This window comes from Molossus molossus, unplaced genomic scaffold (genome assembly GCF_014108415.1).
Source record: "Molossus molossus isolate mMolMol1 unplaced genomic scaffold, mMolMol1.p scaffold_m16_p_8, whole genome shotgun sequence".
In the NCBI taxonomy this organism is placed as follows: Eukaryota; Metazoa; Chordata; class Mammalia; order Chiroptera; family Molossidae; genus Molossus; species Molossus molossus.
The window spans coordinates 10,653,296-10,659,959 of NW_023425402.1; the positions used below are offsets into that span (position 1 = coordinate 10,653,296).

A 6,664-nucleotide genomic window follows, 5' to 3' on the forward strand; every position below is an offset into this window, starting at 1 on the left:
CCCAAAGGTCCGACCTCTAACCGGATTGGTCCCCTGTACTTCCAGGCTGTGAGCTGGACCAAGCAGGCTCCTGAGATGTTGGGGAAAGTCATGGGGCAGAAAGCAGCCACCTTGAGTGTGAACGTACATGGGATTGCCCACATCGGTGGCTGAAACCAGACACGTGCCAAGGAGATGTGATGTGGGGAAGAGGGGCATCTGCTGCAGACATGTCAGAGGGTGGCGACAGCTGGGAGGGCTGCCAGGTCTTTGCTGGTCAGTCCAGACGCCATCCTGAAGAGTGAGCGAGTGGGGAGGACCTGAATGTACGGCTCTGGGATTCGAAGCCGACCTCGGCTCCAAAGCCTTTCATTTCATTTCATTTCATTTTTTTTTTTTTTTTTTGCATCTGTGAAATTGAATATTTTACTATACCACACACACAATAAGCAACTGGTACAAAAAAAGGCCATTTCAGTTATTCTGCTAAGCATGTCTTTCCATGATTTCTCCCATTAAAGTATAGTTTTCAAAGCAACCACCACAGCAAAGGAAGCATCGAATTAGTCCATTTTCTTCTGATCCGAGAATGCCGAACATTTACTGTCCCATCTGTAGTTGTATCAGCAGTGTAATGAACACAGTTTCTATTACTTACCTATTCTTTGAACTCTGAGAGCTGTCGAAGTCTTTTCTGATGTTCTGCAGATGCACAGCATCCAGACGTTGACCAAATGAAGCAGTTATTCGATAGACGGCAGTTTTTAGTAATGCGCTAAATGCAAATCTTCATGTTTTATAGGCAGTGTCCACAAGGGTTCCTGAAATCGGAGGTGGTTTACTGGGAGCATGAGGAAGCTTGAAGTATTCGTCAACTGCCTTTTGCAGTGTCAGCAAAGTGTTAAGACTTGCCGGTAGTGTAGTCTTCAAATCTATCTTCTGCAAATGATGCTGCTACTGAGACAGACCTTCCAAAGCCCAAATATGCATTTGGACGTCTGAAAAAAACAGCCTGAACAGAGGCTTACTGAAAAAATACACTATCAGCACCCATTGTTTTTTTAAAAAAAGCTTTTTTTTTTTCCTTTATTGATTTTTAGAGAGAGAGGGAGGGAGAGGGAGAGAGAGAGATAGAAACATCAATGAGACAGAACATCAATTGGCCGCCTCCTGCATGCACCCCACTGTGGATTGGGCCCACAACCTGGGCATGTGCCCTGACCAAGAATCAAACCGATGACCTCTTGGTGCCTGGGTTGATGTTCAAACGCTGACCTACACCAGCTAGGCTCAGCACCCATTTTGACAAGAAATTCTTAATCTGTTCATGTTTATTCTGCATCCATGAGTAAATCACATTGGGCTGTCTCATTGTCTTACCTTCAGCACTAACTGTAGATGAAAGATTAGAAAATTCATTCATTGGTTGATCAGAAGCAGAAGTCCATACTCTTGGCCCACTTTTTATCAACTGAGAACTTTGAAGTGACCCATAGTAGGTGTTTGCATCAAATGTTCCAGCCATCCGATTCATTCCACTAGAGCCCAACGGGGATCCCAGAGGACTTGAACACTAGGTGTAGATAATTTTGAGGGAAACAGTGATGTCTTAACGGATAGTGGCACTGCAAACCCAGGCATCTGGCTAGATTTTGGGTTTCTGAAACGTAGTTTCCTCTGGCGAATTCAATTTTCTCAGGCTCTGTATACGATGAAGACATCACTCTTCCATTAGTAGCAGCAACTTCTTGGTAGAGAACCAGTTTCTGAGTCATATCCTTTAGAAGGTGCAAACACTTCCTTGAAATGGCTGTCCAATTATGGGGATGTCCGCCTGGTTGGCTAAGACCGAAAACGTCTTGTCTTCGTGAAGGAGAGCATTGGGAAAGCACCATCCGGGCCTGCAAGGCCAGACACTTTATGACGAGGGGTGGATTGCTGTTCAAAACTTTTGGGAGGCATTCGTCTGACTGTCCTGCAAACGGTGGCTGAACAGGGAACGGATGAGCCTCTGTGGCATAGACTTAGAAGAGTTTCCATGAGAGGGACCACGTCATCAGGAGAAAGACTCCACATAACCAAACGTGGTAGAGTAATGAGCGATTCAAGAGGCCACTCACAGTATCCAGAGGCCTATAAAAGTGCTCATCTATCTGAAGGTCCATAGCAGTGCTAATCCAAGCTTTGGGAATATGACCAAGAAAATAAAGTGCAATGCAGAAACTTCTAACCAGGAACAGTGATTCCATACAACTGCGTTGAACTATTGAGAGCAAAGGTCTCCGAAAGCGGAAGAACTTCTATTGTGCCCGGCTGATGTGGCTCAGTGGTTGAGCATCGACCCAGGCACCAAGAGGTCACCGGTTCAATTCTTGGTCAGGGCACGTGCCTAGGTTGTGGGCCCGATCCCCACTGAGGGGCATACAGAAGGTGACCAATAGATGTTCTTTCTCATCGATATTTCTATCCCTCTCCCTCCCTCTTGCTCTAAAATCTATAAAGAAAAAGAAGAAAAAGAACTTATATTGCTGTATGATGGGAAATGGAAGACAGTTCATGTTGGTAATAAAACACAGGAGGCTATAGCTATAGCCCATAAATGCTCCAGCCAGCAGGAGAGGAAGGTGACACTCATGTGGCAGGGCCATCTACGCTCTGGGAACCAGGGCAGGGAACCACAAGAACACCGTGGGCCCTTGGTCGTCCCTGCGGCACACCCAGCCACCAGCATTCCCCCCGCGGCGTCAGGAGACGAGTGCATGAGCCCCTGAGGATGAACGGTCTTCCCTTCAGTTCCAGTCCGGAGCAGGGGCTGGAAGGCACAACGGAATAAAACTCCACATCGAACGTACTTATTAGTATTATTACCACTGACAGCAGCAGGAGGTAAAATATCACACGGGAACTATATAGATCATTGACAGAATCAGACAGCCACTGTCTAGGAGGAAATAAATCAATGCTGCTGGAGATATAAATTCTGTGGAACAGATGGGTAGAAGCAGCTCTGACCAGACAACACTTGTAACTACCCTCCAGCCCCAAACCACTACAGAATCTTGTAATATCAGTGAACTGATGGGTGTTCTAGTCTAGGGTCAGGGGCCACATTAAATATACAAAGGGGTGAGGGGGTATTTACAACTGTATTTTACAGCAACTTATACTTGTCTCTCTAGGTTTAACTGATAGATATGTTCATATCTAAAACCTATATATTTTATGGAAACCATCTGTATAACTGTAGCTGTTTACAATTATTATTATTATTATTATTATTATTATTTTTTTTTATCCTCACCCGAGGACATTTTTCCATTTTTTGTTCAGGTAGAGTGGGGGGGGGGGGGGAGAGGAACAGAGAGAGAGAGAGAGAAACATCGATGTGAAAGGGACACATCGAGTGGCTGCCACCCGCACAACCACCAGGGCCGGGGACAAACTGCAACCGAGGCACATGTCCTTAGCGGGAACCGAACCCGGGTCTCTCAGGACCGCAGGCCGACGCTCTAACCACTGAACCAAACTGGCCAGGGCTGTTTACAATTATTAGATAGGCGCCTTCCTTACTGGGCAACTGACACATGGTACCCATGTCTGAATCACCGATGCCGACCAGCACAACGGTCACTGCTGAGTAAGTGAGTACAAGAACAACGTGAATACTGGGTAGTTTCAAGCATGAAAGTGACAATCGGATTCATACTTTGGAAGGTAAAACACCCTTGTGTTTGTAACGTGGCTGTGACACAGATGGATAAGAGGGGACAAGACCCCGGCAGGAAGCCATCCACCTGAGCCGCCCAAGCCCAAGATTACAGTCGGTGTCTGGAGGCAGGCAGTGCAATAGGAGAGGAGTAGCGGGGGGAAATCGTAGCCACATTTGTGAAACACAATCTACAGCACATCGGTGATTGACCATACAGATGGTAAAAAATAGGTAAAACTCAAGGACTCAAAAGGTTTTAGCTCGGGATACACTGTTCCAGGTATCTACATCGATGGCTGTCCCATTGGGGTAGCCTAAAAGGGATCGCACCCCTGTTCTCTTTGCCCTGCACAGAGTGGCTGCGAAACTGTTGCCTCAACCTCAACGAGTAACTCCCGATCTCAGTACCACAGCGCACACATCAACTTAGCAAAGAATACCTGCCCTGCTGACCTGGTCCCCAAGCCCAGCCTCCGCTACGCCACACATTCACACTCTCCGATTATTCAACTTCTAATCCCAACAAGTTATTTATTTTGCACCTACTAGGTACACCACCCCTAGTCCCCCATTCCCGGCCCCAGCTCCCTGCAGGTCAGCCCTCCCACTCCCCGCCCCCACTCGGGACTCCCCTCTCACCCCTGACAAGTTTGCACTCTGGATGCCCCGCGGGCACACACCCTGTGCCCAGCTTTCCCAGCACACTCCTCCCACCACGCAACCTGCTCCCACCCGGGACGCCCCCAACAACCCTATGATTAGCTCCCCTTTAGGAGACCCCTTCCCCAGGTGCTCCTCACACTGCACTCGGGCTGGCCGCTCCCTGCCCAGCCCTTTCGCTCTGTTTTGGATAACACAGCAAGGAGGACTCTTCTTCCGCCAAAGATGCTCTCACGGTGGATGGGTCTCAGGTTTGAGTGTGTAATCACATTCTACGTGGTCCCAGCCCAAGTCCTCCCACTGCTGCCCAAAGACAGGACGCGTGCTGCCGTCCCCATGGCGGAGATTTCAGGGCAGGGCGCTTTCGGGGCTCGGAGGGAATTTCAGGGAAGCTCAACATTTCAATTAGGAATTGCCTTTGGCTCTAGTAGGAGACATTCGACATGATAGTAGCTGCCCTGGCTGATTTGGCTCAGCAGTTAGAGCGTGGGCCCACAGACCAATGAGTCGCGGGTTCGATTCTGGTCAAGGGCACGTACCTCCGCAGTGGTTTGTCCCTGGCCTTGTTTGGGTTGTGTGGGAGGCAACCAGTTGATGTGGCTCTATCACATCGCTGTTTCTCTCTGTCTCTGTCTCTCCCTTCATCCCTCCCACTGTATTTGATAATAAGCAGAAAGATATCCTCAGGTGAGGAATTAAAAAACAAAACAAAAACAAAAACAAAGAAAACAAAATGACCGAAGCTTGTCCTGGCTGGTGTGGCTTGGTTGGGTGGGCGTTGTCCCATGCACTGAAAGTTTGCTGGTTCAATTCCTGGTCAGAGCACATGCCCAGGTTGCAGGCTCGATCCCCAGGAGGGGGTGTGTAGCAGGGCACCGATTGATGTTACACTCTCCCATAGATGTTTCTCTCTTCTCCCTTTCTCTCTCTCTCTAAGAATCAATAAACTATTCTTTAAAAAAAATGACAACAGCTTAATGAAATAGAGCTTTGCTTTCTCCCAAGTAAAACAAGTCCATAGATAAGCCAGTCCAGAGCTGCGGGGACAACTCCATGAGTCATGATGTCCCCTGTCCCAGGCTCCTCCAGCTTTCTGTCTCTGCATGGGTTTTCATCTTTAGGGTTACCTCATAGTCCAAGATGGCAGCTGGAGCTCCAGCCAGCACATCCAAGTTCGAGGAAGGAAGGATCGTGAGAGGGTGAGAGGCACCTGTCAGCTCAATCAGGATCCTTTATTTCCCCTGAACCCCTGCCTGCCCCCAGCCCCAACAATGTATCATCAGCCACCCCGTTCCGAGAGGGAGTGTGGGAAACGCGTGTTTGTGTTAAGCTGAGCACCTTGCCACTCGCAAACATACAGCAGTGTAACAAGGAAGACGGGGAGGCTGGATATGAGATGGTAACGAGCAGCCTCAGTACAGGGCTCAGAGCTCTCCTGGTCCCCAGAGGAACCGGTTCCGATCCTGGGTGGACAGGGCACACGGAATGAAACGCCCCATGCCCAGCCTCCAAACGGCGGCAGTGATGAAGCTGATGGCGATGAATGGGGTGCTGGAGGTTAAGACAAGTAAGTGTTCCCCATTTGGGAAGCCCAGCGCCTCAAGGGGAAAGCAGGCTGCGGATATCGGTCTGACCTGGACCCCGCTCTGTGACTCAGCCGTAGGAACGCTTACATTTCCACTTGCCTGGGCCAGGGGAAACCAGACTCCAAGGGTCAGTGGTGCCCGCCCGTGAAGTGTCCCTGTTGGTAGGAGGCCCAGGATGGGGAGGGATACGTGTTTGGCAGCCGCACAACCGTAAGAGTTTGATCCCCCAAAAAGAATCAGCCCAACCCCTCTTCAGTGCACAGCCCTGACTTAACACCTCAGTCAAGATGAGGGAGGGGAGAGGAGCTCCTGGATTTGAGGGTCTCTCACTGCTCCCCCTTGCTGGGACTGGCCCAGAGCAGCACTCCTGTGGGGGGAGGGCTCGCCAGCCTGGCCCCGGCAGCCCCCACCCGGCCTCTGGAACATGATGGAGGTGGGGCGACTACCCACTCCTGGGGTAAAGTCTGTTTTCATGCTTCTTGCACCAGAACATCCTCCTCACGAGACTTACTGCGTACCCCATTCCCGCGCGCACACATTAACCAGAGCCGTGTCAGGAGGTGTTCTCGGGGCATTGGCCCGTCAGGCGCCGCCGACCGTCACTCCGCCACGCACAGGGCGAAACTGCTGATGCTGCCTTTGGTGCCCTCTGCCCAGGCCCTCTGCCCAGCCCCCCCCCAGCCCCCACCACGGAACAGCCCTTCGGCCTTGGTCTGTCTCCTAGGCCCTG

General features: G+C 50.3%; 1 pseudogene; it reads right to left on the reverse strand.

Annotated features, from left to right (window-relative positions):
- Nucleotides 1–637: 637 nt before the first annotated feature.
- LOC118621357 lies at nucleotides 638–6,457 on the reverse strand (annotated as a pseudogene).
- Nucleotides 6,458–6,664: the final 207 nt, after the last annotated feature.